This window comes from Vipera ursinii (assembly GCF_947247035.1).
Source record: "Vipera ursinii genome assembly, chromosome: 1".
NCBI classification, from domain to species: Eukaryota; Metazoa; Chordata; class Lepidosauria; order Squamata; family Viperidae; genus Vipera; species Vipera ursinii.
This window is the reverse complement of record NC_139512.1, coordinates 22,824,039-22,847,002: the sequence shown is the minus strand read 5'-3', so window position 1 is coordinate 22,847,002 and position 22,964 is coordinate 22,824,039. Positions and strand designations below refer to the sequence as shown.

Sequence of the window (22,964 nt, the reverse complement as noted above, 5' to 3'; positions counted from 1 at the left end):
AACTTGAAGATGCGTGGACTTCAACTCCCAGAATTCCCCAGCCAGCATAGCTGGCTGGGGAATTCTGGGAGTTGAAGTCCACGCATCTTCAAGTTCCTAAGGTTGGGAAACGCTGATCTAGAATCCCGTGAAATAATCTGGGGGGGGGGGGGAAGGCTAACTTCTCAGGTAAGCAAAAGAAAAGGGAGGCCTGGAAAAAAAAAAAGAGGTGGGAAGAACGGAGAGGAAGAAGAGCCCGAAAAGAGCAAGGCTGAAAGCGCGGCGAGCGTTATTTGCAGTGGGGAGAAAGGCAAGCCAAGTCACCTCAAAAGGGACTAGGACCCTGAAGAGGGCACAAAATCCTCCAAACTACATCCCTCCCCCTCCCCACACACACACACACACACACCCATCGCCCTCGCCACCCGCACACGGCTCCCCTGAGGACCCCACTGGGTCGCAGACGTCCCAGCGTCCACCGACCGAGCAAGGATGACGTGGAAGCAGAGGCGAAACGAAGGAGCCCCGCTCTCCTTTGCCGCGCGAGGGGAAAAGCCCCCCCACACACACACACCGCGTCCTCACCTCCCTTCAAGGGGCTCCCCGGCCTCGCTGCTGCCTGCGCGCGCGCGCGTGTGTCTGTGTGTGTGTGTGTGCGTTACGCTCTCCCCCGGCGGCGCTGCGAGCCTGACAAGAGAAACCCCCGCCGCCGCCTCCGCCGCCTTCTGCCTGCCTCGCCCGATGCTTGGCTTCTCTTTCCCCCGCCCTGCGGACGTAGCCAGGACGGGAGCCGCCGCCCCCCTAAGCCTCCTCCGCCCGCCGGGGGCGCCGCCTGAGGGGATGGCGACGGAGGGAGGGAGGGAGGGGGGAAAGAGGAGGGAGAGGGAGGCCTGGGGGGGGGGACGGAGGAGAGGGAGGCGCTGCCCTTTTATGGAAGCCAGGACGGAGGAGCAGGCAGGACGGAGGAGCAGCGGGGCAAGGGGCCAACATCCGGGACTCCCCCGCCAGCGGACGCGCGGGAAAGCGAAGAGGGGGGGGAGGAGGGGTGGCTGGGAAGGGGGAGGAAGGGGAGGCTGAGGGAGGGGAGGAGGAGCGCGGAAAGCGCGGGAAGGGGCCGCGGAGGCATCTCCCCTTCAGGGAGGGGCGGTGGGGGGGGGCTGCCCCCCCACCAAGGAGAGGGGAGTCTGGTGGGGGGTCTGTCTCCTTGGAAATGGGAGAAGAATGGACGTCGCTTAGCCCAGCGTTTCCCAACCTTAGGAACTTGAAGATGCGTGGACTTCAACTCCCAGAATTCCCCAGCCAGCTGGGGAATTCTGGGAGTTGAAGTCCACGCATCTTCAAGTTCCTAAGGTTGGGAAACGCTGGCTTAGCCGTCCAAACTCGCAGCCTCCCCAACGGTGCGCTCTCTCTCTCTCTCTCTTTCTCTGCTGCGGGTTTCCTTTCCCAACCGCTTGGCCTCTGGCGTTGGGCCACAACTCCGCGTCTGCCCAGAACGCTCTCCACCACCACCCCCCGCCGCCGCCGCATTGTGGGGAGTGGGATCCGGCATAAGACAGTGGAAGCTTGCCGGACTCCGTTGGGCAGCGGAGCTCCGGACTCGGAAGATGGGCCAGGAAGTGCCGGGATTGTCACCCGCGATTGCCGTTTCTGAAAAATCGTCCATGGGGAAAGACAAGGATTGGGGGGGTGGGGGAGGCCTGGCAAGAGCCAGGAGGTTATTCTTAATCCCCAGAGCTGGTTTTACGATGCTTTTGGCTATATACCTACTCGAGAGGCAACAGATGTTTTTTTTAATTAAGACTTGCTTTCAGTTGGTTTGGTAACATATATAAATCCCTTGTTTTATCGTATAATGCAAAGTCACCTTGTGCGGGATGGGCATATTAACTTTACAAACTTAACCAAGTGATCAGAGAACAAACAACTTAGTCAAGCCAGGGGTTCTCATACATTGCTCTGCAAAGTAAAATGATACAGGAATTTGTCTAGCTCTTCTTACAACCAGCCTGTCTTCCATAGAAGACCTGTATAATTGGGTGGGTTAGGAGGAGGGCTGAGAAAATATCTACAGAGCCTCTCACATCCTGGACATAAACTTCTCCTCCTGGGACACTGCTATAGGCTACATGGAGAGCTTCTGCACCAGAGATAAATTGCTTGTGTATCTAATCACACTCAAGCCAAATAAAATATTCTATTCCTGCATAATATTAGTAATTTTTCTGGGTGCATGGATAGGCTTCATAGACTTATTTTTGATCACCACGTTAATGTAAGAGTTTTGCAAAGGTAGACTTGTGCAGGCAAAACTGGGATTGAAACCCAGAGTGAGTAGATTTTTTTTAAAAAAAAATGTGATCTTCCTCAGTTGCTCTCCACCTCGAGATAGCATGATCCACAATTTGAGAACCCTGCACTGAGCTATTTAAAAAAGGTTAACATTAACTAAGTTTAGCATTGTTGCTGGCTATGTTGGCAACAGATCTTGGGATAGATTTTTTAACTGGCCTGCTTAAGCATGTTTTGCCAACACTATTAGGCTTGGCACAGTCACGAAGTGTCTGAAAATCCAGTGGGGGCACAGAGCAAAAGATCCCAAATGAACAGCAGGGGCAATTACTCTTTGGACCCAGAGGCTTTTCTGAGGGGTCTGAAGTAGGAGTGGAATTGTCTCTACCAGTAAAAGAAGTGCACAGAGGCCACAGTAGCTGTGAAGTTACAACTTGGTGTTTGCCATAAAATGTGTTAGCAAGGGAATAACAACTTCTTCCACTTGACTGTGATCGTGCAAGTCAGGATCAGTGTCTTGAATCAGCAGGGTCAGTGACTGGAATGAGGGTCACCCTCCATGGCAAGATGTGATACTGGTTTTAGTTAAGGCACGTATCAGAAACAGAACAGTGTAAAGAAACAATATAAGAGACAGTTGTAGCAGTTAGATTTTATAGTGTGCTGACTCTGCTTATCTGAGTGGGCTGCCCAGTCCTGCTTGCCTCAGTTGTGCAAGTAAAGAGTGCTGTTGATTTTGTAGGAAGAGGGTTAACAATGTGTGTAATTGAGATAGGTGGTTTTGAGCAAAACTATTTTCCCTTCATGAGATTTCTTCTTGTATGTTTTCAAGGCGTTTATACACTGTTGTCCTAATGTAGTTTGTTCTGTTTTGGCTTGGCATGTTTTTTGAGCCCAGCCATTTATATGTGTAAACCATGGTTTAACGATCATACAGGTTAGCGGAAGGCACATATAAAGGTTTTATATTAAAGACTTTGTAAAGTGGTATTAACACTTCACGTGATCTTGATTCTATCCCTCGTTAATGCAGCCTAGCAGTGTGTTGGCTTTTTTGGTAGCTGCAGCACACTGCTGGCTCATAATATTTAAGTGATTGTCCACTAGGACTCCAAGATCCCTTTCAGAGTTACTACTATTGAGCAAGGTACCACCTACACCAGGGGTGTAAATTGCCTGCCTGCGGGCCAGATGCGTCATGCCGAAACCGCGCCCACCCCATTGCCGGAAATGGAAAAAAAGTTGCAACATGTCACGTGACATTACAAGTTTGATACCCCTGACCTACACTATATCTGTGTGTTTGGTTTTTCTTGCATAATGCAGAACCTTACTTTTTTACCATTGAATTTCATTTTGTTAGCACCCAATGTTCAAGTCTGTCGAGATCCTTCTGTATCTTAAGCCTATCTTCTGGAGTGTTGGCTATTCCTGCCAGCTTGGTGTTGTCTGCAAATTTGAGATACCTCCCAAGGAAAACTTGTATTTACTAATTTAACATCATGCTCTAATTCACCAAAATTCACCTGCACTCCCTGCTCACAGCTTGGCGGATGCCTTAGTGGAAGCCTGGGAAAGGGCAGCCACAGAGGCACTTGACCGAGTTGTACCCATGCGGCCCTTGACCCGGCGCAGATCCCAGCGAGCCCCATGGTTCACCGCGGAGCTCCGGGAGATGAAGCGTCGGAGACGGGGCCTAGAGAGCCATTGGAGATCCAGTCGATCCGAATCCGACCGGTTGCGACTAAGAATCCACACCAGGTCTTATCTCGCAGCGATAAGGGCGGCGAGATCCAATTACTTTTCCGCCCTCATCGCGTCCGCAGATAATCGCCCGGCTGCCCTGTTTAGAGTGACTCGCTCCCTTCTGAACCTAGAGGTGAGGGAGGAACCCTTACAGGGTCGAGCCGAGGAATTCAGTCAATATCTGTTGGATAAAATCGCTCGGATTCGAACTGGTCTGGACTCCAACTGGGCAGAGTCTGAGGAACAGGACATGGGCAGTCTTGTCAACGTCATCTGGGAGGAGTTTGATCCTGTGACTCCAAAGGAAGTGGACAGGTTTATGAGGAGGTTGAGCTCCTCCACATGCTTACTGGACCCGTGCCCTTCCTGGCTGGCTTATGCAGCTCGGGAGGGGACACGAGGCTAGTTTCAGGCGGTCATCTCTGCTTCTCTGAGTGAGGGTCACTTCCCCGCCTCCTTGAAGGAGGCGGTGGTGAGACCTCTCCTCAAGAAGCCCACCTTGGACCCAGCTTCATTGAATAACTTTCGTCCGGTCTCCAACCTTCGCTTCCTTGCGAAGGTTATTGAGAGTGTGGTGGCGCATCAGCTTCCTCAGGTCCTGGATGAAGCGGATTATCTAGACCCGTACCAATCGGGCTTCAGGCCGGGCTACAGCACGGAGACGGCATTGGTCGCTCTGATGAATGATCTCTGGAGGGCCCGGGACAGGGGCCATTCCTCTGTCCTATTCTTATTAGACCTTTCGGCGGCTTTCGATACCATCGACCATGGTATCTTGCTGCGGTGCCTCAGGGGATTGGGAGTGGGAGGCACGGTTCTACGGTGGTTCTCCTCCTTTCTCCTGGGACGCTCGCAGTCGGTGTTGGCAGGGGGACAGAGGTCGACTCCGAGGCCTCTCGTTTGTGGAGTCCCTCAGGGGTCGGTCCTCTCGCCTCTCCTGTTCAACATCTACATGAAACCGCTAGGTGAGATCATTCGTGGTTTTGGAGTAGGGTACCATCAGTATGCTGATGACACCCAGCTTTTCATCTCGACTCCAAACAGCATCAGTGATGCCCTCGACATGATGTCCCGTTGCCTGGAAGCGTTTCGGGAATGGATGGAGAGGAACAGGCTCCAACTCAACCCGGACAAGACTGAATGGCTGTACATACCGGCATGCCAGGATACTCAGAGCATTCCATCCCTTAACATCGGGGGTGAGTTATTACCCCCTGTTGATAGGGCCCGCAACCTGGGTGTCCTCCTAGACTCACAGCTATCCTTGGAAGATCACATAGGAGCTGTGACCAGGGGGGCCTTCACTCGGGTTCGACTGGTGCGCCAACTACGACCCTATCTGGACCTGGATGCCTTACATACAATCACCCATGCACTTGTGACCTCTCGCCTTGACTACTGCAACGCTCTCTACATGGGGCTGCCCTTGAGAGCCACTCGGAAGCTTCAGCTGGTGCAGAGTGCAGCTGCACGAACACTTTTGGGGGCTTCCCGATACTCCCATATCACACCTCTCCTCCGTGAGCTGCACTGGCTTCCAGTTGCCTTCCGAGTGAAATTCAAGGTGCTAGTGATGACATACAAAGCCCTACATGGCATGGGTCCGGATTACCTATGGGAGCACCTACTGCCAGCGTCAACACCCCTCTGTCCTGTGCGCTCCCACAGAGAGGGCCTCCTCAGGGTGCCACCGGTCAGAGAATGCCGGCTGGTGGCCCCCAGGGGTAGAGCATTCTCAGTGGGTGCGCCAACCCTCTGGAACTGCTTGCCTACCGAAATCCGGATGGCCCCCGACCTTCGCACCTTCCGGCGTGACTTTAAAACCTACCTGTTCCAGCAGTCCGGCCTGGCCTGATAGCTCTTGGGATTTCATTTGTTTTTACTATTGTTTAACTGTATACCTACCTTGCTCTGTACACCGCCCCGAGTCCCTCGGGAGAAGGGCAGTATATAAAAACAAACAAACAAATAAATAAATAAAATATCTCAGATTCTTCCCCATTGAATAGCTTGAATCTGTCCCCAATCAGGAAGATGACCTACTCAAGATTAAACTCCTAAATCACAATGGATCCCACCGCACTTAGCTCTTCCTTGGACAGTAGCCTAGCTGGCAGTTTTCTAACAAAATTTTTAAAAAATGCTAAAATGAACTTCTAAAAATGCTGAGGAAGAAATACCTTGTGGGCCAAAAGGGAGGGAGATTTCTGGGTGAAAGAAATATGAAACTTTATATGAACCTTGATCTAATGGAGGAAAATATTCGGCACCTGGAACAACTGAAGGTGATCTGAGATAAGCATTTTGCATACTTAATTTTCCCCAAATTTATAGGCAGCTTATAGTATTTGCATGTTCTTAAGCCAATCATTGGTAGACTGAGGAACTATGTAGGGAACTGAAGGCTTCTCTGCAACTAGATCAGTGGTGGTGAACCTATGGCATGTGTGCCAGAGGCGGCACTCAGATCCCTCTCTGTTGGCATGCGTACCACTGCCACCATCAGCAGGTCCATCAGGCCACCACCACTGCCTGGAGCAGGAGCCCCGCCCAGCACAAAGGAGGCAAAGTGGCCAACTAGCAAGCTCAAGCAAAGGGAAGGGGAAGCATTTTACATGCATGCATGCAAGCACGGGGCTGCAAGCACGCACACGCTGCAAATGGGGTAGGGTTAGTGCCTGCGTGATACTCGCCCTGCCCTGTTCTTGCATGGTGCAGCATCTTGTATCTGTATCTCACAGTGCTGTGGCGGCCATTTTTGCGCCTTGCAGTATGGTGGGCCATTTTTGTGCCTCCGGGTTTTGCGTGCCACAGGCAGCACTCAGAGGTCCTGGCACTTTGCGATAAATAAATGGGTTTTGGGTTGCGGTTTGGGCACTTGGTCTGTAAAAGGTTCGCCATCACTGAACTAGATCATTTTGGAAGTTTTACACTGATTCTGAACAATTTTTCTGTTATTTTGCATTTGCCCAGAAGGGGACTCCATTTAAGTTTTGAATGGACATACATAGGATAGTGATTTGAGTTGCCAAATTTTGTAGTTCTGCTAGGGTTCTAGTACTTGCCTACATTTTTCTCTTGCTACCTATCACTGCAGATACATGAGAAATTACCTAAGATCCACCATACTTTTATCCAGCTGAATCTAATTAACATAAATGCTAGCAGGAAAGAACCTGATCTTTTTAGCCAGTTAGATTATAAATAAAATGTGCTCTGTCCCTGTGCTATGTATGATCCTTTCCTAGTTCCTTGCTTTCAAATAAAAAATGATGGTTGGCTGTGTATTTTGTACTTCTTTAACCAAAGTTTATTGATCGAACCACAAATGGTCAAACTCACGCAACTCTCAAGCCTGGAATGTGCTTGTTATTAGTCAAGATCCCTTTTGATCACACACACACACACAGCATCTTAGTTTTGAAGCCATTAAAGTAGTGGCTGTCATATGATGCCTGCAAATAATTTTAATTATGTGTTGCAATTAAGTGCAGTGGACATTCCAAGTTCCAACATCATGAGGAGAGAAAAAAGGCAAACTATTCATAGTTTTTACATTATATTTGTACATATCCTTACCTATTATCATTTACCATAATCATTTTTAATCTAAAATAAATAGCCTCAAATGTGGTGTCTAGTTTGAGCATGCTTCAGTTATAGTCCATCCCAATACAAATTCTAACCTCTTAAGTTCTCAAAATGTGAATTGTTTTCTGTAGTATAAAATTCACTGTAGTATTCAGAGAAATACCTCAGGTCTTTAATTCCTCTTGAAGTAACATCATCCAATCACTCCTGACTATTCTCAAGCAATCAGCTTAATAAAGAGGGGTCACCCAGCAGCTGTAACAATATAGTGGCTGGAAGGTAACCAAAAATAGAGCTATGTTACGAATAGAGAGCTCATTATTTCAGCAAGGGGTGGGGAGGAGATCAAGAACCCTATGGAAAAATTTTCCCTGGCAGGCAGTCTATCCCAAAATAACCTCTCTCAAGATTCACATAGCATTGATATCTGGGGATTTTAATTCTACACACATTTTTTTGTTTCTTATTCTAGTCTTTCATATTTCTCTTCTTCCTGTACTTAAGAAGAACCACATGCTATTTGCAATATCTATCAGAATGGTATATTCAGTCTACTTTCCTTTAAGCTCTTAGGGAGATAAGAGTATGCAGATGTTACATCATGCCCCTGTGTACAAGGTTTCGCATAATGGGGAATGGGGAAACTGTTTTTACATAGTATCTATCCCAATGCTAAGCCCTACAGCACCTTATAGAACTAACACCAAAAAATAATGTCCTTATCATCATGAGAGATTGGAATGCTAAAGTAGGAAGCCAAAACATAACCGGAATAACAGGCAAGTTTGGCCTTGGAGTACAAAATGAAGCAGGGCACAGGCTACAGAATTTTGTCAAGAGAATACGATGGTCATAGCAAACACTCTTTTCCAACAACCCAAGAGACGGCTCTACACATGGACATCACCAGACGGTCAACACAGAAATCAGATTGACTATATGCTCTGCAGCCAAAGATGGAGAAGCTCTATACAGTCAGTAAAAACAAGACCAGGAGCTGACTGTGGCTCAGACCATGACCTTCTCATTGCAAAGTTTAGGCTTAAACTGAAGAAAGTAGGGAAAAGCACTAGGCCACTCAGGTATGAACTAAATTACATCCCTGTTGAATATACAGTAGAGGTGACAAATAGATTTAAGGAATTAGATCTGATAGACAGAGTGCCTGAAGAACTATGGATGGAGGTTCACAACATTGTACAAGAGGTAGCAACTAAAACCATCCCAAAGAAAAAGAAATGCAAGAAAGCAAAATGGCTGTCTGAGGAAGCTTTGCAAATAGCTGAGGAAAGGAGGGAAGCAAAAGGCAAGGGAGAAAAAGAAAGATACGCCCAATTGAATGCAGAATTCCAGAAAACAGCTAGAAGAGATATGAATGCCTTCTTAAATGAACAGTGCAAAGAAATAGAAGAAAATAATAGAATAGGGAGGACCAGAGATCTCTTCAAGAAAATTGGAGAGATGAAGGGAACATTTCATGCAAAAATGGGCATGATAAAGGACCAAAATGGTAGGGACCTAACAGAGGCAGAAGAGATTAAGAAGAGGTGGCAAAATTACACAGAAGAACTATACAAGAATGAGCTTAATGTCCCTGATAACTATGATGAGGTGGTCACTGACCTTGAACCAGACATCCTAGAATGTGAAGTGAAGTGGGCCTTAGGAAAGCTGAGCAACAACAAAGCTAGTGGAGGTGACAGTATTCCAGCTGAGCTATTCAAAATCTTAAAAGACGATGCAGTAAAAGTGCTACACTCAATTTGCCAGCAAATTTGGAAAACTCAACAGTGGCCACAGGATTGGAAAAGATCAGTTTACATTCCAATTCCAAAGAAAGGCAGTGCCAAAGAATGTTCAAACTATCGCACCACTGCATTCATTTCACATGCTAGTAAAGTTATGCTTAAAATCCTACAAGCTAGACTCCAGAAGTATGTGGATCAAGAACTACCAGAAGTACAGGCAGGATTTCGAAGAGGCAGAGGAACTAGAGGTCAAATTGCCAATATACACTGGATCATGGAGAAAGCTAGGGAGTTCCAGAAAAACATCTACTTCTGCTTCATTGACTATGCTAAAGCATTTGATTGTGTGGATCACAACAAATTGTGGCAAGTTCTTAAAGACATGGGAGTACCAAATCATCTTATTGCCCTGTACACCGCCCTGAGTCCTTTGGGAGAAGGGAGGTATAGAAATTAAATTATTATTGTTGTTATTATTATTATTATTATTATTATTATTATTATTATTATTATTATTATTATTATTATTATTATTATTATTATTATTCTCTTGAGAAACCTATATGCAGGTCAAGAAGCAACAGTGAGAACTGGGCACGGAACAACTGATTGGTTCAAAACTGGGAAAGGAGTCCGGCAAGGCTGTATACTGTCGCCCTGCCTGTTTAACTTATATGCAGAGCACATCATGAGAAAGACAGGGCTAGATGAATCAAAAGTTGGAATTAAGATTGCTGGGAGAAATATCAACAACCTAAGATATGCAGATGATACAACTCTAATGGCAGAAAGTGAGGAGGAACTAAAGAGCCTCTTATTGCGGGTGAAGAAGGAGAGTGCAAACGTTGGCTTGAAACTTAACATTAAGAAAACCAAGATCATGGCATCTGGCCCCCTCAATTCCTGACAAATAGATGGGGAAGAAATGGAGGTAGTGACAGATTTTATTTTCCTGGGCTCCAAGATCACTGCAGATGGGGACTGCAGCCAAGAATTTAAAAGACATTCCTGTGGAGGAAAGCCATGGCAAATCTAGACAGCACACTAAAAAGCAGAGACATTACCCTGCCAACAAAAGTGCATATAGTCAAGGCTATGGTCTTCCCAGTTGCAATGTATGGCTGTGAAAGGTGGACCATAAGAAAGGCTGAGCGCCAAAGAATTGAAGCCTTTGAACTGTGGTGCTGGAGAAGACTCCTGCGAGTCCCTTGGACTGCAAGGCGATCAAACCGGTCAGTCCTAGAGATCAACCCTGACTGCTCTTTAGAAGGCCAGATCATGAAGTTGAAACTCAAATACTTTGGCCACCTAATGAGAAGGAAGGACTCACTGGAGAAGAACCTAATGCTGAGAAAGGTTGAGGGCAAAATAAGAAAGGGACGACAGAGAATGAGGTGGCTGGATGGAGTCACTGAACCAGTAGGCGTGAGCTTAAATGGACTCCAGAAGATGGTAGAAGACAGGAAGGCCTGGAGGAACGTTGTCCATGGGGTCGCGATGGGTCGGACACGACTTCGCAACTAACAACAACAACAACAAATCCCAATGCTTCCCAACCTTGGCACTTTAAGAAATGTAGATTTCAATTTTCAGAATTTGGTAAGCCATCATGACTGGCTGAGGAATTCTGGGAGTCAAAGTCCATATATCTTAAAGTTGCTAAGGCTGGAAAACACTGGTCTATCTTCTATGGTCCTTTTAGTAATATTAACCACTAGGGGGCAGTATGTGACTCATTTCATCCTTACAAGAAATCATCAGATGTTGGTAGCCTGAGTTAATTCTATGGGATTCAAATCCTCTAGGAAATTGAACTCACAAGAGTATAGCTATGTACAGTATAGCTATATAAAGATATTAACTTTAAAAGCTATCTAATACTATTGCTCTTCCTGCAACATTTTCCTTCCTGGAGGTCCGCTGAGCAGTATAGTTACAGTCAAAGTAAGTTTATTTATATATTCATTTTAGGCAGCTTCTAAAAGCTAAATCAGGATTGGATTTGCTTAGCACTAGGATGAAAGACCCTGGGAAATTCCAAGACTGTAGATCAGGATAGAGTTTTTAAAAGCCATCCTGGAAGAAGACAATGGCTATAACGTTTTCAAGAAAATCCATGAAATCACCAAACTGAACACAATTTGAAGGGGGGATTTACATTTATTTTTCAGTAATTACTTTAGTGAAGGAGTGTCCCTGAAGTAATTTGAAGGGGGCAACTTTAAGGCTAATGGACTTCAACTCCCAGAATTCCTGACCAACATGGCTGGGTGAGGAATTCTGGGAATTGAAGTCCACAGGTCTTAAAGTTGTTAACGTTGGAGACTCCTGCTTTAGTGGGTTCACAGCAAATGTGTAGTGGCATTTGCAGGGGGAGGGTCAGAAAAGTCAAAGTGGTGGCCACTATTATTCCATTGAACTCACACCTCTTTTTATAAGCTCTTCATATGCAATGCCCATACAAATGGACAATTTTGTGTTCATGGCCACAATCTTAACTTCTTTTAACATATCCCTTCCTTTGTAGAAGTCTTATATAGATCCTGCGGTCAACCATTATTATAGAAATGAATCCCTCAGTAAGATTCATCTGACATATAAGGCAAGAATGGAAGGAAATGGCAGCGAGGGGAAACAAATCAGGGGGAGGGAAATTAATTCTCACAATGGTGCCATCAGAATCTACTCCAGAAACAAGTTTTCCTGAGCTGATAATGAGGGGTTTAAAAAAAGAAAGGTATGATTATTTCTCAACTCATAGAATTGAGACTGTAAATCTGTTCTCCTGCATGGATTCATGCAACCAATTTGATAGCATGCTGCTGCTAGCTTTGCAAATCCTGTGAAGATCCTAATGTGTATCACAATAACAGGTGAGTTTGTTTTAGAAAGGTCCATGCTTTTCTAGATGTGATGATCTAACATACCATATAGTTACGAATCCAAAATGATCATTCAGCTCCTTAGGTTTAAAATTTGGGAAGAAGGGTGGCAGCACAATGGAATGCGTAAATTGCACGAATCCAAAAATTTTGTTTGCTCCTAACATTCATGCTTTCAGGGGGACATCAAAGCAGATTCTTAGCCTTCTGAGCTTGCTTGGCAGATATGAAATTTATAATGAGTGTTGTCATGGAGATAAGTTCATTTACAAAATGTAGACCTACCTTGAAGGTTTTTACAACTCAGTTTTGATAGTTCAAAAACAATTACTCTTGGATGTGTAACCAAGCACAGCACAGCAGCATTACAGAAAGGTAAATTTAGAATATTAAAGGATAAGCAACTAATAGCATCCTCTTAAAACCCAGTACTTGTCTGCACTGGATCTCTTTCCTTTAACAAACTCTGAACAGACTCTCTTGTTCACATTCATTGCTTTCTGTTTCTCCAAAGTCCATCTTGCTCTTCCCTGATTCTCAGGACAAGGTGTATTTAGCACAAGGGTCACTATATCTGGGTTGCAGAAACCTAGATAATAAGACAGAGAAACTGAGATATAGACAATGTTTTCTGCCACCATTTAGTTGTTGTCAGGTAGCCCTACTTAACCTTATATCTTAATTTCTTGAACAAGCTTGCTTTTCTTCATGGGCTCCATATCTGCTCAACCATAATGCAAAAAAGGGCTTCTGTATAATGCATACATTTTTTTAAAGGTTTAACAGTTTTGCAGTATTATCATGGGATTTATTTTATGGGTTTTACAGGTGAGAAATTAAATTAAAACAACTCAAGCTTGTGAATGGGTAATTTTTCTCAGCTTAGCATATTAAAATAAAGGACAGCATAATTTGTGGGTTTTTTTTAAAAAAAACAAACCTTATGGTTTGCATACCTTCCCTAGACAGATGAAGGTTTTCCAAAAATATTAGAAGGAATAATATAATTAGAAGACTGACTAGAATACCTCTGTTTATGTCAGTGTCCCTCTGTGAGGGAATACGATAGATGGTTTAAAAATTTGATAAATGAGTTAAAATAAATAAAATAAAAACCAAAATGACTTTTTAAGCTTGCAGACGCAGTAACATACAATATATAATTCAAAGCTGTTCAAACAGTTCTGTTTGCAATCATTTCATAAAATCACAATTTCTGTAGGTCAAGTCATTTTAATGTAAAACAATTAAATCACATCAAAAGCCCTGTTCCCACAACACAATTGACTAAGCCAGAGGGTGTGTACATGTGTTGTGAGAACATCAAAAGGGTTCAGTTGATCCACTTAAGTAACTAGGAGCTAAATTTAGATCCAAGCAGACTTAATAATGCTGACAGTAAGCTAGATTTGGGGATTTTCTAAACTGTGTCAATTTTGTACCACTTCTCCAAGAAAAAGAGCAGCTGAAAAAGCAAACTTCTTGATGACAAACACCATTTGGGGCTGGGGGCCAAATCTGCTGCCTGCCTCTTCAGAAGGGGCTAGTGACAAAATGAAGACTGGCCAGGACTTCTGAGGTATCAAGTATATTCTGAGGATATTGAGGGTATTTTCAAGAGGATGACTTCTGATGCAGTGAGTGCTGACAGAATTGCTTCTGAGATTTGATTCAGAGCCATTCCTTGTGCTGAACCCACCCATGCCCAGCATCACAAACACCCCGTCCACCCAGACATTACTGGTTGCCAGAACAAGGCTCAGCTGTGGTAAGCTGCAAGTGGTAAACAGCCCTCAGTGACTGACTGATGTCCTTTTTTTAAACAAGCAAATAAGTTAATCCCTGGATCACACATTGGGAAGCAAAGAAGGCGTATTTTGGCAAACTATGATAAATGAACCAAGCCTAAATGTAATTTGGCCCTCTGTTATCTAATCTAATTTCATACTTCTAGCTGGGAGTCAGTGTGGGGTTTGTGGTAGAACAAAAAAGATACCCGCACATTCTTTGGGGTAAACTATTTTGGAAAGGAATTTGCCTCTACTGATCCCAGCACAGTCCAATTCAAAAACATTACAAGATTCTTTTTAATAAGGGAGGAAAGCACCTTCTTTAAATCCCAGTTTATATTAGCATTGGGTTAAACTTTGGACTTCTGGGGAAGCTAAAGTTTAGGTGGCTGTATGAATCCTAGCCAATGACAGAAGCAACTTACCGTAGAACTAAGGAGAAATTTCCTGATAGTGAGAACAATCAACCAGTGGAACGGCTTGCCACCGGACGTTGTGGGTGCTCCATCACTGGAGGCTTTCAAGAAGAAACTAGACAGCCATTTGTCTGAAATGGTATAGTGTCTCATGCTAAAGCAGGGGGTAGGACTAGATGACCTCCCTTTGATGACATTGCTTGTTTATGTTCTATACTACTTCTATATATTTTGCAAATTCATTTTTGCAGTAGATGTTATATCCCAAATTTGTTTTTTTCTGAATGTCTCTGCACTAATTATTTTGAAATCTTATTCCTTTCTTCTTCACCTTTTATTTCCATCTGAATAAATTCTTAGGGTGAATTTCTGGCTGTTTTGGTCCTGTTTTCACTTGTTTCTTAAATTTTAGAAAGAATGCAAGATAGGAGAGAATATCCCACACAGATGTGGAATTTGGCAAGGACCAGACATGTAATTTCTATCCCTTCAATTGTTATACCAATACATTTGCAAATCTTTCACTCATTTTCCTTGCTCTTCTTGGCTGTTTCCATGGCAGGCGGATCCCTCCACCCTGGGATTTTGTGGAGAAACTTAATACGTGAGTGATCCCTGCTGAATATGTTCTGCTCCAATTTCTGCAATCAAAAGGAGCAACTCTATCCGATTTATAGGAAATTCCATCTCGAAATTTGAAGGCAAGGTTGAAAACCCAAGCAACATGCGTCATACATTGCAAAGTAGCTGTCAGCCCTTCCCATTTGTTTGTAAGAACTGCTTGGATTTTATAGGCAGCCATGTCCAAATAAGGTACCAAAATGAAGGGGTTCAGATGTTGACATAAATTACATCAGCCAGACCTGGCTTTGCTTTAGCTACTGGTTCTGACAGTCTTATGGCTTTCTGCCTGTTCTTCAAACCAACAGAGCAAGAAGCCTGCTCTCTGTGCTTCTCAGCACCTTGATGCCACACATATGTGATTTTTTTTCCAGTAGCACCCAGTTTTAATCCATATTTATTTATTTTTTTACTTCTGTCAATCTTATATACACAGCATTAGCGTCCTTAGTAACTACTTGGCTGCCTTTCCAAATTAACTTTTGAGGATAAGACACCATTCTTATGGGCTTCCTGGCACAGCAGCTCATATCTTCTTTCCAGCATAGTTAGAAAGAATGCCTAAGGCTGAAGTGGAGAATTGGCAGTCCTCTGGTGCTACGAATCTTATACATTTCCGCTGTAATCAAAAGTGATGGGGCTAGAAATTATACCTCAGTAATATGCAACGGGCCTCAGATTCCCAAACTCCAACCTGGTAAAATCATAAATTTAGGCTTCCTAGTTTTAGATCTGAATCTGTGATTTCCTTACTCACTGCCTTCATCTCTGGACACTATAAACTTTTCAAAATATTTTGGATTCTATGTTTGTAAATCATGGCATTGAAATCAAATATCATCTGGTTCTATCTTTGCCAAACACAGAGAAGTCTGCAGAGTAGGGTAAAAAAACCTCAACATGGCAGCTGCAACAGTATGATTGAAGTCCTACCTGCTTTTTATGTCCATCACATGATGGACTTTTAATGACTCTTATTTTGTGAACCATCAGAAATCCCTGGCAGACTGAAATTTTAGAAATTATTTGTGGGACCTCTTATGTCCATTTTTTTCCTGCTCCTCTCAAGAGATCTGGCAAGAGGACCATGTTCCAAATCCCTTTTATTAAGCAGCAGCATCTAATAGGATCCAGAAAATATGCCTTCTCTGTTCCAGAACCTGCCCTTTGAAATAACACCCCCACCCCAAATTGGATGGCCCCAACCTTGCTGGACTTTCATAAAGTGCTACAGAATTGGCTGTTCCCCTGACCATAAAGTAAACCCCTTTTAAAATGGCATTTGTTTGCTCTTCCCTATGTATTGTTCTGTGTATGAAATGTTCTTTTAATTGTTATTGATTGTTGGCTGCCCAAGTTAATTGGGCAGCCACTTAAATCCACATAAGCAAATAACAAATGAAAGATAAGATAAAACATGTTTCACTGGATCACATCCTGTATCAGGATTTTCAAATTTAATAGTTCAATTTTTGTAAGTTAAATTTCCTTGAAATTAAACCTACACATCCTCTTTGCCCAGTTTCTTTGTTTTGTTTGTATGTGTGTGTGTGTTTTAAAATTTTAAAGTTTTCAATATTAACAATATTAATTGGTATATTTGCTTTTTGATTTTGTTGAACGCTGCGCAAAGTGACTAAACTAATAGACCAGTGAAATACTGTGGATGTAGTAAACTTCAGTAAGGCATTTGATAAAGTAGACTGCTCCTTGGTAAGCTACAAAAAGGTGGAATAGACAACATCACCACCAGAGGGATCTGTACCTGGCTGGCAAACCATACTAAATGAGTAGTCCTCAATGGCACTACATCCACATGGAGAGAAGTAAGCAGTGTGGTACCACAAGATTCCGTCTTAGGCCCAGTACTCTTCAATATTTTCATCAATGACTTAGATGAGAGAATTGAAGGGGAACTCATCAAATTTGCAGATGACACCATACTAGCAGGAGTAACCAACACCCAGAAGACAAACTCAGGATCCAGAAAGATCTCAACAAACTTGAACAATGGGCCCTATCCAACAAAATGAGTTTCAATGTGGAGAAAAGCAAAGTTTTATATTTAGGCAAGAAAAACCAAAGGTACAAGTACAGATTGGGCAAGACCTGGCTTAAAAACAGTAACTGTGAGAGGGACCTTGGAGTCCTACTGGAAGATCACTGAACCATGAGCCAGGAAAGTACAGCAGCAGCCAAAAAAGCCAACACAATCCTGGGTTGTACAAACAGAGGCATAGAATCAAGATCACATGAGGTATTAGTACCGCTTTATAAAACCCTAGTAAGACCACACCAGGAATACTGCAACTGATTTTGGTCACCAAAATCACAAAAAAGATGTTGAGAGTTTGGAAAAAAATCAGAGAAGAGCGACTAAGATAATCAAAGGCTTGGAGATTAAAACATACAAAGAACGGCTGCAGGACTTGCGTTTGTAGTATTCCAGTATTTGAGGGGCTGCCACAAAGAAGAGGGGGGTCACGTTATTCACCAATGCACCACAGGGCAGGACAAGAAACAATGGTTGGAAACTGATCAAAGAGAGAAGCAACCTAGAATTAAGGAGAAATTTCCTGACAGTGAGGACAATTAACCAGTGGAAAAGCGTGCCTCCAGAAATCGTGGGCGCTCCATCACTGGAGATTTTTAAGAAGAGGCTAGACAGTCACTTGTCTGAGATGGTATAGATTCTCCTGCTTGAGTAGGGAGCTGGACCAGAAGACCTCCAAGGTCCCTTGCAGCTCTCTATTCTATTCTATTCTATTCTATTCTATTCTATTCTATTCTATTCTATTCTATTCTATTCTATTCTATTCTATTCTATTCTATTCTATTCTATTCATCAGGTGAAGTTGAGATGTGGGGCTATATAAATATGATAAATAATCAGCCCTGCTACTGTAATCATGGTGCAGCCTGTGAAATTGACATGAATAGGAAAGTAAGACAAACAGTAACTTGTTCAAGAAGCAGCACCACTGAGCTTCAAAGGGAACAAAAGCCTTGTGGTTAGACCACAGACCTCAGAAACTGTAAATTTGGCTTTGTCTGTCAGTACCTAGCTTTGCCACAGATTTCTCACTGCAGTGTAGAGTCAAGAAGCCTCAATGAAAGCACAAGGGGAGATGTTACACCTCCCAATGGGATGAGCTATAATTGGCCAGTCTTAAGTCTGCCATCTCTTGGGAGGAAATGACAGATTTCATGGGTTTCATCTTTAGGCAAAGTGACTTTAGCATACCACTGCACACCATTGCTTGCACTAATGCTTATGACCTTGCCCTCTTCTTCTGAGTTCATTTCATATTATCTTTGCCCTAAGAAAAGGCTGTGATAAGGGCTGTTCATTTGTGAAATAAATGATAGAAAGATGTGGGGAGCACAAATCCAGGTGCTTTGAGTGGTGTTCTTGGTCCCATTGTTTCTCAGAATTAGTCCTGATGACAGCATAACTGCTTCTGAAGGGCATCTACTAGGAAACTAGTGGGTTTCCCTGTGCAGTTCATTGGCCACTGTGAGAACACTGCTAGATGGGTCAGGGACCCAACCTAGCTGGGCATTGCCAATGTTCTCCTTATAAAGTTGTGTTCTAAAACATTTGAGAGCTTCTTAGAAGATCAGAATCTGTTTGGTCTTCTATCCAATATCCAACATCAGTACTTCAAATGATTAGTTATGAGGACTGTGAACGGAAAAACCTCACCTAGAGAAAATGCAGAGCCCATCTCAAAGTAGATAATACTAGGTGACTTGGTCAAGCTATATGATTAGTTGCAAATACTCATCTATATTTTAAATCATTCTGTGATCTGGTGCAGTCCGAAGGAGCCTAATGTCCAAGACAGGGCAGCTGGAGCAGGAAAAACGGTATCACTGGCCTTCTTCATTAATTATAGCCTTATGAACCTTGTGTGCCCCAGGTATGTTGGACTTTAATGCTCCCCATCCCCAACTAACTTGTTTACCAAGTAACTGGAGCAAATGGCTGTTTGACTCCTAGAGAAATAGGCACCAAGGCAACCATTATTTCCAGAGTGTTAGAACTCCCATGGCTCTAAAAGTCATTTACAGGAGGTAGGAAAGCTTTCATACAGCCAATATTTTAATGACTTGGACACAAGCAGCTGGATATGTTTGCAGATCAAATATGCCCTGGGAGCTGCCTGCTTTGTTGTTTGTTGGCCCTAAGCCATTGAAGCCGCTTACTTGTTCGATTACAGTACATGGACTGCAGCAGGGTGACCTGATATGCTTTCACGCTGCTGTTGCTGCTTGTGAAAATAAGACACTCGGTGGCTTTCTGTTCCTTAGAAGATCAGTGTCTTCCAGCTATAAAGACCTATAGGGATGGCCTTATTAGTCTCCTACAGCGGAGTCCCTTGTGGCTTTCCTAAAGCAAATGCATTGTGTCCTATTTTTGTGGATTTTGTCAGATAAATGAAGTTGGCAGAATAGATATAACTGGTGAAAGGGGCACGATTAGGAAAAACATGGCTACACAGTGGAAGAAAGACAAATAGAAGGCTGTTCATTTTTGGAGTCTGGCTCATACAAAGAAGCTGCCAGACATGGCTTTCAGCAGGCAAACACATATAAGGACATCCCTATCACTTTTGTCTTTTTTTAAAAAAAAATGTACAGAATCTACCTTCAAGAAAAAAAATTGAAAAAAAGATTAAATTCACAAGAGAAAGGCAGGGCTAGATGAATCAAAAGTTGGAATGAAGAATTCCGGGAGAAATATTAACAACCTAAGATATGCAGATACCACTCTAATGGCAGAAAGTGAAGAGGAACTAAAGAGCCTCTTGTTACAAGTGAAGAAGGAGAGTGCCAAAGTTGGGTTGAAACTTAACATTAAGAAAACCAGGATCATGGCATCTGGCCCTCTCAATTCCTGGCAAATAGATGGGGAAGAAATGGAGGTAGTGACAGATTTTATTTTCCTGGGCTCCAAGATCACTGCAGATGGGGACTGTAGCCAAGAAATTAAAAGATGCTTGCTCCTCGGGAGGAAAGCAATGGCAAATCTAGACAGCACACTAAAAAGCAGAGACATCACCCTGTCAACAAAAGTGCGTATAGTCAAGGCTATGGTCTTCCCAGTTGCAATGTATGGCAGTGAAAGTTGGACCATAAAAAAGGCTGAGCGCCAAAGAATTGAGGCCTTTGAACTCTGGTGCTGGAGAAGACTCCTGCGAGTCCCTTGGACTGCAAGGCGATCAAACCGGTCAGTCCTAGAGGAGATCAACCCTGACTGCTCTTTAGAAGGCCAGATCCTGAAGTTGAAACTCAAATACTTTGGCCACCTAATGAGAAGGAAGGACTCACTGGAGAAGAGCCTAATGCTGGGAAAGGTTGAGGGCAAGAGAAGAAGGGGATGACAGAGAATGAGGTGGCTGGATGGAGTCACTGAAGCAGTAAGCAGTAGACTCCAGAAGATGGTAGAGGACAGGAAGGCCTGGAGGAACATTGTCCATGGGGTCACGATGGGTCGGACATGACTTCACAGCTAACAACAACAACAACAACAACAACAACATACTGCTAACCTGGAATAAGATTTAAACAAGGGCTCTGTTTATACTTAATATGCTATGGAATCCTTGATGCCTTCTGATCTCAGTTTAAGTTGCAGACATTTCATTACTTATAAACAGAGTAAAACCCACATTCACTTGTACCAATGTTATTACCTAGCTGGATAATGAATGTCTGCAAGCAACAATCAAGCTCAGAGAACACCAAGGATTTCACTGGGAAGGATGCCAGTTGAAGGTATCCCCTTGAAAGATACAGTAGATGGAAGCAGTTGAAACTACCAAGCTTCTATTTATTCCAAGGCAGGAGGCCGGGGTAAACACCCTGATGGTTTATAAGAGAGCAGTTGTCAAGGTGACCTCTAACCTATCGCCTTATGGGTTCAGCCCTGCTTGATAGAGCCCTGAAGTTTCCAGCGGATGCATTCCAGGCGATGAACAGTGATCCATTCATAGCCACTCCCTAAAATTCATCTTTATATTTAGTCTTCTATTTCTAACTGCTATTTTGTACTAATAACAACAGCAGAAATGTAAACCTATAGTTCCAATTACATCCAAGTTAACTAGAGAAAAAAAAGGTCATAGGGAGAGGTGATACTCTTATTTCAGTCTCTTAACTGCAAAACAGTTGAAGGCAGGAACTTAAAAGTGAGCTAAAGGGTCCTCTGTGTTAAAGTTATATGTTTTATAAAAATGCAAATAACATCAGCATAGCAGGGGGAATTGATCATTAAAAACACACAAGCGGAGGGGAGTTTAATCACCCCATTCTATTGTCTTGATGGAAATCACATATTTGAAGCTGATATTGCAGATAATGCAGTGATACCTATTCCAGTTTTTCTTCAAAATAAAGAGCTATTTATTGTTGTAACAACTGTCTGAGAGAGTTGCCTTCCCACTGCAATCTTAATAATCGTCTCTCAGCTTCTGTTTATATTTTAAAGTTAATATTAAAGAATGACTTTCTTTTGGATGTAAACTCATGCCCAACTTTACCTGCTCATTCAAGTCCTTAAGCTTAAAGAAACTAGGTGGGAGAGGACTATTTATGGGCGACTTTCACTTCTTGGCCACCCTTCCTGTCCTTTGCCAACTAAATACCCTCTATGATCACAAGTCCCATGACCCCCAGCCTATACATACATTGCAGATGCTGGATCACATCAAACGGTGGTGAATAATAATATAGGCTAGGCTTAGGAAAACCCACAATAACACTCTTAACATTATTTCCAGAACCACACATGACCAGAAAAAGAAGGAACATCTATTCTCAATATGGAGTTTCTCTTTTAAGCAGCATTCTTTTTCCCACCAACATTTGGTATCATGTTTCATTCTGCTCCAAAAACTGAAACCCCCAGTTTCCCATACTGTAAAACAATCAAAAGCTAGAGAGCAACAGAATGCCAAGATACAATTTAAAAACAAAGTTATGGCACTATTTTCCAGGCTGTTTTGATGCCTAATCCATGATTCTGGAAGGCATTTCTGATGACTCCCTCAGGCCCAAAAGGTAATGTTATTTTATCACTTCCCATCATTTATTAACATACCCAAGGACAAAAAAAGAAATTACTCCCACTTTTGGACGCATTCATTTCATTGATTCGAGGCCCAGGGTAGTAATAGAATATAAGTTTAACAATTTTTCCTAGATGTGAGGAGCACCAATTGTAAAATTGGGAGGCAGCACAACTGGGAAGAGCAGTGAGTGAGGTTGCTTTTGTGGCATTCTCATTGGCCTCAGGTTGGCTTTTATGGAGAAATGGACTACTAAGCAATCTGCATTCTTATTCTGTTACCATGTTTAGTCTTTATCCTGCCTCATTCTGTTGACTTGAGATGGGTCTTAGAATTGCTACGAAGCAAAATCATCAGCTTGCATAATAAAAAATGAACAGGTAAAGAAACCAGATTTATATTTATTTATTTATTTGTTTGTTTGTTTGTTTATTTGAGCTGGTGTTGTGGGACAAGACATTGGACTGGAAACTGGGTAACCTTTAGTTCTAGTCCTGCTTTAGGCATGAGGCCAGTTGGGTGACTTCGGGCCAGTCACTCTCCAAACCCCCAAAAAGAAAGCAGTGGCAAACAGCTTCTCACAATGTTGCCAAGAAAATTGCATGGATTATCCAGGCAGTTGCTAGTAGTTAAGATTGCTTTGAAGACACACACACACACACACACGTGCACACGTGCACACACAAACACACAAAACTATTATGTAAATATATTTATAAATATTGTGTGCAAATATTAATGGTTAAGCTGCTTGCTAGACGTCAGCTGAAACACAAAATTATTTTAAATAATATTCAGCAATTTTCAAGAATAAGAATTTATTCTTAAT

The 22,964-nt window shown here is 43.2% G+C and overlaps 1 protein-coding gene across 2 annotated transcripts in view; it reads right to left on the bottom strand.

Moving 5' to 3' along the window:
- Window positions 1-806, bottom strand: part of FERMT2 (FERM domain containing kindlin 2) — a 74,818-nt gene extending 74,012 nt beyond the window's left edge. Inside the window, exon 1 of one of the 2 annotated variants that reach the window (XM_083349971.1) lies at window positions 565-806. The gene's annotated coding sequence lies outside the window, so the exon portion shown is untranslated. The remainder of the gene's footprint in view (window positions 1-564) is intronic. The other variant, XM_083349970.1, reaches the window with a different exon arrangement.
- Between the last annotated feature and the right edge of the window lie 22,158 nt (window positions 807-22,964).